We start from the raw sequence: 11,185 nt of genomic DNA, 5'->3' as shown, positions 1-11,185 counted from the left end.
TGAGTCTTATTATCTTTGTTTCCATAGTATTACTTCTTAGGAGAGAGAGAATTCATAAACAGAAGACTTGGAACTGTTTCTCCATATTTAGGTAATCTTGAATTTGATAACCAATAAAAGCTGTAGGCAAACTTCCTGACTTGGTCAGGTGAATCAAATGCTTTCATTGAAAGTTTTAGGAGACAGTTATCTTGGGAGACTCTAATGTCCCATGATAACACTTTCTCGAAGCTGCTCTCTTGTCCTTGGCCCATGATACCAGGATACAGAATGCAAGCAAGGTTGCTAGGCAACAATTTATGAACCAACATTCTGTCACATTCTAGAGCCCCTACCACATGCTAAAAGGAGCATACACAAAGACGAACTAACCTTACAGACTCACTGATTTCTTACAAAAACAAAGCAGGGCTCTTTCTTTTGAGTTCTACATATTTACCCGACTCTCAAGCTACAACATGCTTATAGTGACATCAGCATTCAAGTACAATGATGAATATTTTAAATCTGCTTTCTATGCCTCAATTTTCTAATTTCTAGAATGTAAACAGTACTATTAATCGCCTCTACCATAAACCTTTTCTCTTTTTTGAAAATAAAATAAGCTCCTCTTCATTCTCTGACCTTTAGAGGAGCTTGATCCCATGGTTTCTCGGCGTTCTTTAGATTTGCATTGGACCAGAATCTCCAGGGCCCGAAAATCCAGTAGAGGACTCTAGCCAAGGCTTGGCCATGGAAAACAAATACTGGGCTGATATCTGGATGCTTCTGCACTGACAGGCATGTCTAGTTGGGACCTGGCACTCTCCAAGTGATGCTTCTTTAGCAGAGGCCCTGCAATGGAGGCACTTTTACTCATGACTTTAACAATATATTAGGCCTCGTTGTAAAGATTGATTTCTCTAATTCCAATCCTACACATTTGCTATGTATTATATAAAGCAATTCATATTGGAGGAAACTGTTAAAATTTAAACACCTAGGTACCTGGTTTACAGGAATGAGTGCTTACAATATTGTGTATTCACAAGTAAAAATATGTTTGGTTAAAGATTTGATTTAATTTTAATTATGTAGTACCAGTGCATGGATTTGTGTTTGCTCACACTTGTTCCAAAGTATGTTAGCCTCTTGAATTATTCTTGTGGCAGGAATTACATAATTTTGTCAAAATCCTGACATAGGTCCTGCCAATGAACGTTCCTTAATTTTTCTCATTCATATCTCTAAACCTGTCTCTATCATTTCTCTATCGCCTTGATATGAAGTGATAGGGGAGTGCTCATGAAGGAGGAAATCAAAATCATGCAAACAACTAGGTGAGATTTTTGCCATCATACATTTCTTTAATTTCAATAATCAATATTTTTTGTTGGGCACGGTTCTTACTAAGTTCACTACACCCAAGATAAATGACAAATGGGTCAGCCCTTCTGATATATAATCTGCAACATAAGAGAGAGAAAGAGAGAGAGAGAGAGAGAGAGAGAGAGAGAGAGGTACAGACAGAGAGACAGAGAAAGAAAGACAGCATGAGGAGGGAGAAAGTTTGAGGAAAGATATAATGGGAGCAAGAGAGACGTCAACCCAAGCTTCTCCACCTTCTGGTTTCACACTCTGTACCAAAGGTGCCTCATATAAGACTGGGAAGAAACCTCCCTTATGACTGGCGTCTATGCTTGCAGCTCTGATTGGCTACCAAATCCTGAGTTACAGGAATAAATGAGCAGAAAATTCACAGAACTTGAGGGCAGGTTTGGACCAGGACTACCAAACATTCTAAACTCTTTGTATAGATACAGAAGGCATTAGGGTTCCCAAGCAACAACCCAGCCTCCCTGGTTATGCATATCTTGGTTTAAGTATGGCTTCTTCCTTCTTCCCAGGGATGATATGGAGAGGAAGGATTCAGGAGTTGGTGGGATCCCTTTTAGCAGGAGGTGTGGTTTACAAGGTTTCCCTTAGCCACCATCCTGTAGACTATCAGCAACTGTTCCTTGAGAGATGGACAAAGCAGTTTGTGCAAAGCTTCAGCCTTAATATTGAGCTGCAGTTGGAGAGAGGATGTTTGAGTCCTGGCAGTGTTTGGTAGCAATGTTCCAAGCCCTACCTTCAGGGTGTCAAGGGGGGGATAGCCCTGGATTCACCTTAGTTCAGACTTCACCCTTGAAAATCCTGCCATTGTTTTCCCATAGTAGTGGAAAGGGACAAGGTCTCCTGAGAAAATTGGGAGCATTGCGTGAGGGGAGGGAGAGTTAGGAGAAAGAGAAGGTGAGAAGAGAATGGGAAAGGAGAACAAGAGGCATCAAGAAGACTGAGTTTTGGAAAGAATAGAGGAGAGCAACAAAAGAGATACCATACTATATGGAGATATCATAGGTGGTAAGAGAAATCTGGCACTAGGAAAATGTCCAGAGATCTACAAGGATCACCCCAAGTAAAAATATAAGCAATAGTGGAGAGACTACCTTAAATGCCCTTCCATATAATGAGATTGATATGTACCTTATTGTATATTCTAGAGCCTTCATCCAGTAGTTGAAAGAAACAGAAGCAGACACCCACAGCTAAGCACTAAGTGGAACTCCTATAATCCAGTTTCAGAGACAGAGGAGTGATAAGTACAGGGTTCAAGACCAGTTTCGAGATACCCACAGAATCACCTAAGCAAAAACAATGCAGAGTTCATGCACCCCAGTCTGACAGTTGGGAATCCATAATATGACTGACTTAAAACCCCTAAAAGTGCATCTCATTTAGAAGGCCTAGTAAGTCTAAGGGACCTCTGGCAGTGGAATCAGGATGTATCCCTGATGTATGAAAGGCTTCAGGAGCCCATTGCCCATGGATAGATACTCAACCTAGACACATGGGGTTGGGCCTTGTCCCTGCCACAAATGACTTTGGGGTTGGTGCAGACATGAGAGGGATAGGAAACAGAGATGGATATGGTAAAATAACTTTGATTCTATTTTAACAGAATTCATTAAAAGTAAGAATAGGTAATAAGGCAGGGTCAATACATTAGTTAACATTTGATGGTGCCATGTCTCTGAAGAGCCAGAGCTTTGGGCAAGTTTATGGACATTGAACTGAAGCAGTCACAGACTAAATTTGACTGTGGTACGAACACCATACCCCAAGGACCACTTTCATTTTGGTGACTAGGAAATCCTGAAATTCCTACCTCTGCTCTCTAAGAACCATTACTAAAGGTTTCTGCCACCATGCCTGGCTTCATGGCTTCAAGTTTACTTAGTGATACATTAGAATGATGGGATGAATAACATGAAGAATTACACTTAACTGTATAGAAAACCTCTTACATCTGTGAACCTGGCCCTCTCCATTACTAGTAAAAGACAGAACCCTTCCAAGACATTCGGTGATTTTAAAAGAGTAAATGATAAGGGAAAATAATATTTCCCATATTTGGAAGACAATGGACTTTGAGGCAGAAAACCTGCATTTGATGAGCACCATCTTCTCTTACTGGAGTATATTACCAGAGCCTGTTGTCTGGCTACACTAACAACAAGGTTCAGTCATTCATCATAAGTGAGCCAAGCTAATGAACTAACTTCTGTTGACAAGCCAAACTACAATGCCAGCACTCTGGATTCAAGGTGGACAGATATCTCTCATGTCCTAGGACAGACTAATCTATAATGTGAGTTCTATTTAAGGCAGGATGTCACAGTAATATTATTCTTGAAAAGAAGAGAAGAAAATACAATAGGAAAATTCATGAAAATTTATACCATATATACTCAGTTTGAACACTTATGAAAACAAAAAAAGAAAACAGTAAATAATCTATATCAAGGGTCACAATAGGCTTAGAATGCAAATATATGCAAAACAAAATAAGAAAGCTAAATATGGAATTTTTCCCATCTCTAAAGCGCTCCCCTGTACTCGGTTCCTGTTTCTGCTATAAGGTGGTCATATAAGAAGTCAATGTTTCTTTCATAGAGACATTTTCTTTTGAAAGACGTAAGACTTTTTCTACAATGTGACTCCCTGGAAAATGAGAATTTTATGAGTCTATAGTTGCTGTAGTGGTAGGCCAAAAGTGGACCCCACAAAGTTGGCTTATGATCTCCACACAAATGTCATTGTCTAAAATCTGGTAATCAATTTACAGACAGACACATACAACAGAATTTGTTCTGTTTATTTTTCTGGTAAAAATGTCTTTGCCATGGTATTTTATAGCATCTTTACATAATCCATTTTTAAGGCAGTACTTCAAGTTGAAGCACCCATGGGCAAATAGTGAGGACATGAAGAAGCATGAAATTTGAAGTAATAATTACTTATATACATATCCACACCACAATAAGCTATATTGTGGAATAATGGCATATGCCACGGGGTTGCTCATCCTGCCTGAGAGAGTTCCAGCATTTTTAAGTTGCAGATCAAACTCAATTTTCCAGCACGTGTGGAACAAAATGTTGTGGACTGGAGTTTGTAGGACTCTAATCAGAAACAGCAGCTCAGTCCCATGTCCATTCCTCAGTCAGTGAGTGTGGACATGTGTAAGACAAGGTATCATTGATGAAATAAGACAGAGACATAATATGATGTCAGGCAGGCAGATTCAGTCAAAACTGAAAGCTCCATTTTATTCATACAACAATCTTAAGTAGTCAAACAAAGGTGAGGCAAAGGAAGAGGACCTTTTAATATGTATAAAGGGAAAACAGAAATTGCTTCCACTAATGCTAAAGGCACTCCATAATTGCACATACTATGTTCCTCCAGGCACCCCATTGCTGCACTTCCTCCCTTGTTTCAGGGTGGTTAACCTGTCTACTAGCAAATCATTGCTATTTAGATAGGAGACATTCATCATCAAGGCACAGGTGTCCTGTAGCAGGAAAGATAATTACTGAAGGACAATAGGAGTTATTGGAGCACTTTGAACTCATGACAAGTTGGAATGGATTCCCATTTAGGAGTTGAGAAACTTCAGACTGGCAGAATATATTCCAGGGCTGCCAAAGCCATACAGAAGCCTTGTATGCAAACAGATTTTGAGATCTACCTTTAACTGCTTGGTGTCAGTGCAAATGTTTATTCCCAGGACACAGGAGACTGCCGGATTTTGCTTAGGTTGAGGCCAGCCAAATCCACAGAATGAGTTTAAGTCCTGCACAGATAAACCCTGTTTTGAAAACAAAAAACAAATCAGAACAAAGTCACATAAAGGAAAAATCAGATCAACCTTCTGGGGGTAGCCTACATATAACTGGTATTGAAGGAGGAAGCTTTCCCTCTTTTTCTACTTACCCTAGCTCTGGGTACCAAGTTTTTTCCTTTACTACCATTAGAGCCTACTTTTTTGGAATTTTGATGTATAATTATCAGCTGACACATCCATCCTGATAAACTAAAAAACTCCTATACTCTTCACATTCCCATTTGTAGGCAACCATTGTTGGACTAAATATTTCACAGCTTGTGAGACATTGTCATAAATCCACTTTCTACATATATGTAGAGATTCATCCTACATTACTTTTCATGCAGAGAACCTTGATTACTGCAGTTGGTTTTTGTTTTGTTTTATTTGTTTTATATGCTTACTGAATATGTATTCCTCTGTAAATATTCAATTTTCCATGAAGACTACTTTTCTCATTATGATGCCTTTGCCAAGTGTTTGCTCTGAATTTCAGGGATAAAATTCTATATTCTTGGAGCCATCATCCAGCATTCTTCCACGAGAAAGATCATTTATCTTTTTTTGAGATGTGGTCCCTGATTTTCTTTCCTGATTAACTGAAGTTCCTGTGACAAACAGGTAAAAGGCAAATTTAGTTCAACTAAACTCAGTGTTTAACCAAATAACAAATAACACATTTTGCATTCCTAAATCTCTTTGTGGTCATTAACGAATATTTGGAGATACCTTCCAACTTTTTCACCAAGAATCACTCAATCCATTTAAGTAAGTATATTTAGCTAGCAATACTGTGTCTAGGAGGAAGAAAGGTAAATGCCTTTGTACTACAGAATGATAGCATGGTTCAGCTATAGGACAATTGCTATAGAAATGCACATCACTGCTGATGTAGAAAATTCTTAGTACTAGAAGGCAATCAATAATGATTGCAATTTATCCTTAAGCACTCTGCAACCACCTGAGAGGTGCTTTTATCACTCAGGCCTTAAGAGCTAATCAGGCCCCTTTTTGTACTTCCTGTCAAAAGAATTGCAGGGCCCTTCTGGTCTGGATTTGAAGAGAAACTGCAGCCAGTGGTTTTGTGTGATGTGCTTTGTGGAAGGGCAAACTGGAAAACCACAGCATGGTGAGTGAGTGGCTGCCTTCCTCAGATCAGTAGTGGGAGATAGTGAGGTGATGGATCCAGTGTGGTGGATATTCCCTGGATCTGGGTGGGAAGCTGCAATGAAACAACCTGTCCCTTGAGTTCTCATGTAGTCCTTGAAATTCCCAGAAGCTAGAGGCAGTCCAGCAAATAACTATTCTGTGGGCTGTATCTGCTTTGAGTACTGTGAGCAGGGAGGTGTGTATGGAAACATTTTTTAAGTCAACGTCTACATACTTCAGGTGCACCCACTGAAAGAAAGGGAACAAATTTCCAGAGGCCTTTTAGTTAAGTACCTTTTATAAGTTCAGCCATTTGCATTTTAATTTTATGTGTAAGATCCATGTATTTTTCATTTTCTGCAGATTGTAAAAGGCATCTCATGTAAGGGTTGCACTTCACTATTGAGCAGTGATCTACAAGAGTAGAATTTGTAATACAAACGATTTACAAATGCTTTTAAGATATTATATCTCATAAAGAAGAATTTAACTGAGGTAGTACTGCCTCTAAAACACACAAAGATAAGTGTATGCTGACCAGTCCTGTTACAACTTTGAATCCTAGATAAACCTTTCTTCTCCATGATTTTCCAGACATTTGACTCCAAACCATTACACAGAAGCTACTCCTGTTTTGCAACAGCATCTAGTCCCTTACCCTTATCATAGACCTGCCCCATAACAAGCTGCTCAGAGAGATATTACAGTGTCATAAGCAACCTTAAATTGCATTATATCATATAGTTGCAGTGTTCCTCTCCAGAAAAGCATAGTTCTACGACTGTGGAAATAGGACACCAGATTTTAAAAAGTAAACCAATGATGTATGAGTGGCCTGATAAAGCAAAGCTTTTACTTAGGTCCTCATGCAGGGATGAGAAATATTCTTAGAAGAGATAGTAACAACCAGGTGCCTAGGCATTGAAAGATTTTGCTAAGAGCATGGTGTATTGACAATAAAACACAGAACCTCGTCTAAAACCAGGTATTTGCATGGGAGAGCTGGTAATTGTATGGACAGTTTGCTGTAGATATGTATATATAAACTACATAGAGCTATGGTTCTCAGTCCCAAGGCCACTGTGGGCTTAATCAGCAATGATCATGAGATATCCTGTATTCCCTAGCACTGCATTGTTTTAGTGGTGTTTTCCTGAATTTGTCCCATTGAATGGGTTTCTACTGACTTCACATAAGTGTCCCCGTTCCTTCCATTTCCTCTGTGGAAATTGTATAAAAGAGTATATTCACCTTAAGAAACTTTTCATGGGACACATCTCCATTTCCCATCTTTTTAAAAACAATCTTTTCTACCTTCTATGTTTCCTATCTATCGCATTTCCCATCACATTCACCTCAGGATCCTATATGTGGAACAGGTCTTTCAGTTTCAGGTATCTGGTGGCCTTTAGGAACAGTACTGGGAACACATTTGCTGTTTAATCCTCCCATCTACCTAAGTAGCTAGACATGATGTCTCCAGTCTCTACTGAAATTGTTGACTGTGTAAAATGGAGCTTGAACTAAAAGCCATTTAAGAAGGATAGCATATATTAAAAGCAAACTATGTCTATACTGGCTCCTCTCTGAGTATTTTCCAGAGATAGGTACATGTTATGTTAGAAATATTTGTCTTTATGGATCTCCTCTGTGGGCGAAGTGATTTCCCCCTGGGAGGGCATATTAATGCTACAACAGATGCATTTGCATCCTCTTAGAAGAATGTTTATGAGACAATCCCTTATGTTGATGCAAGTGGCATTGGTTGCAGTCAGTTTCTCTCCAAACAATGGCCTTGCTGTCTTCTGTACTATACCTTCAAATTTCTTAAATTACTGTAACACCTAAGAGATTTAAATTTTCCATTAGAGTCAGGTAGCCAACTATCCAGTGCAGTCACAGGAAAAGCATTTGCAACTTGAGCATTGCTTCTGCCTTCAGTGCAGAATGAGGAAAATTGTTTACACTGCAGGAGGATTCAGGGTAAGCAACCAGGTGCTCAAGTCACCACTATGAAAAAAGTACATGACTGTGGTAAGGGGAGTGATTTTGTTATTTCCCAGCATGTTTTAATCTGTCATGTGTTTGAACACAGACCAGAGTATGTAGGTGTACAGTTTATGAGGGATGAAATGAATGGCAGGATTTCTCAGTGGCTAGTGTTGCCACTTTTGGGGGTGGAGCTACTTTCAGTATCCATCAGTCATCTTGGAGGAAATGGGTGGTGCCAGCAGCTGGCCTGTCTCTCTGTTAAAAAGCTTTTTAATGAGACATTTTAAATGCCATATTCTCTAGCTCTCTGAGCATTTGAGGGCTGTCTGACTGTTTAGCATATCTTAGTATACAAAATATCCCAGTAATTAATCTGTTTGGAAAATTGAATCCAAGCTTAGAGGCTGTGAAGGGATATTTTACTCAGGGCCATGCAGGCTGACTGTAACTGGTTTTTACTTAGTAGGTTACACTTATGACCACAGAGGACAAAAGTAGAGAAAAACTCCCTCTGATAAAAGAGGCTTAAGCTTAATACACAGCTCACAGGAAAGTCTGGGTGGCATAAATATTTTGTTAGCTTGAAATAGACATTTATAACATTAAATGTTTACCACCATTAAAAAGCACACAGCAATTTAGAAATATTTGAGACTTAGTAAAATTGAATTTAAGTTGTATGAAGTTAGCTTATATTTACATAAAATTAAATTTAAGTTAAATGTACAGATATATTTAACAGGACTGTGTAAAATTGAGAAGGACTAGAATGTGATGCTATGTATGACATAGTGAAAAAGAAATTAGAGACAAAGAGTAAAGAATAAAGCAAATAAAAGAATAAAGACAAATGTAAATGAATTACAGGTTCTGTTGGCGGCAGAAGCTGGCTAGACTCCCTGTGCCTAGGTGGCTGGTGTAGCAGAGGGAAGAACCAGGGGGGTGAGGCTAGGCCATATTGTCAAAATGGCAGCTGCCATAAATATATCCCCAACAGCTGGCAGAAATCATAAAGTTTTGAGATTCAATTTTGTCTTGAGTAGATGCTGCCTCAGCTCAGCCTACTTCCCGGAGACAAGCTGCAGCTGTGTCGGGCAGGAGAGTTTTAGTGTGGCGGGAAGAGAACAGAACCAAGTTGAGGGTAAGATTGTTTATCAGAGAGATAGTAAAAACTCCTTCCATCTACCTGTTCGCTGGCAGTAATTTGAAAGATCCTGTAAAATATCTGGATCTACAGAGATGTTACGCGGCCAATTTGAATTTCCTAGGGGATATCTAGGCCACTTTTCAGTACAAAGGTAAATAAGTCTGGGTATGCCTTAAAAAGTGGCATTACATGAAAGGGTTTTAAATTTTCTATCGGGCATCCCAGTGGAGTGGTGGTGTATATTTCCTTAGTCGGTTTATTCCCCATGTGTAGAGAGGAAAGTGACCATGCAGTCTTGGAACTCTTCAGCCCAAGAGTGTGGCCACATGATCAGTGACAATGGCAGAATATTATTCGAAGATCTTCAGCCCAACAACATTGCCAGGGCCAACAGAGGCCGGAAGGTCTCATCAGTCCCAGATCAGAGCAGATATCCCGCCCCAGGCAGTATGTCTTCCACCCGTGAGGAATGCACCAGACCTTAAGGAAATGGGTAAAAATTTAAAAGGGTACCTTACCTAATTGAAGCCTGTGTGGGGTGGTATTTCCAGTGAACCCAGGTGGGGGGGAATGGAGGAAGACTACTGGTATCGGAAACAGGATCTCAAGTTTCTCTGGCTGGCCGCCCACTGGCAAACAGCTGTCAGTGACCCTCAAGGAGAGCCTGCCTGGGTTTTGGCACTAATGTTGTTCTTTTGCTGTGCAGCTAATGCCTAAGAAACACAAACATGAGACTCATCGCCCACGTCGAGTTTGTTGAGAGAAGGGAGAGAAAGAGGGGGTAGCTGGTGGCCAACTGAAAGCAGGAGAGGGAGAGGGTGGTCTGGGTCACTTTCTTTAAAAGGGGAGGCTTGCACATGGGTAACTGAGTCCTTTGGCAACCAGGTAAAGCTTGAGCCGTCAGGTAAAGCTGATGTAGCGATGACATGGCCATGAGGGTCCTGCCCATCATCAGTGTGTGTGGGGGGGTCAAATGGCTGCTAGTTCCTAACAATCAGATTATTAAGTGGAGTCACTATTTAGCTACACATGTAGTTAAGTGTAAGTCACTAGTTAGCCCCAAACTAACCCACTAGTTAGCCACACATACTAGCTCACTAGTACCCACACACACCATGCCACTTGTTAGCCACATACTTAACTCACTATTTAGCCACACACATGAAGTCCCTAGTTAGACAAACACCTAAATCAATAGTCAGCCCCATACCTAAGTCAATAGTTAGCCAGAAAAAACAAAGCCACAAGTCCATCACACAAATAAAACAGTACTTAGCCACACACACTAAGACAGTAGTTCATCACACACCTAAGTTACTATTTAGCTACATGCCTAAACAGCAATTAACCACATTGACTAAGTCACTACTTAGCCATAAAGCTAGGTTACTAGTTAGCCACTGTCAGTATGTCCCTAGTTTGTTACACACAATATATCACTACTTACCCACTAGTCAGCCAAACATCTAATTTACTAGCTAGCCACAAAAACCAAGAATATAGTCAGCCACACACACACTGAGATAGTAGTTAGCCATTCACCTATGTATTTCTATGTATTTAGTCAACTACACACCTAAGTCACTAGTTAGTTAAAAACACTAGGTCACTAGTTATCCACACACATTAAATCAGTAGTTAGACACACACACTATGTCACTAGTTAAACACATACTAAGTCTGTCTAAAAGAAAAATAGCTCAGAC

The sequence above is a fragment of the Phodopus roborovskii genome, unplaced genomic scaffold, assembly GCF_943737965.1.
Source record: "Phodopus roborovskii unplaced genomic scaffold, PHOROB, whole genome shotgun sequence".
In the NCBI taxonomy this organism is placed as follows: domain Eukaryota; kingdom Metazoa; phylum Chordata; class Mammalia; order Rodentia; family Cricetidae; genus Phodopus; species Phodopus roborovskii.
This window is presented reverse-complemented; position numbering follows the sequence as displayed.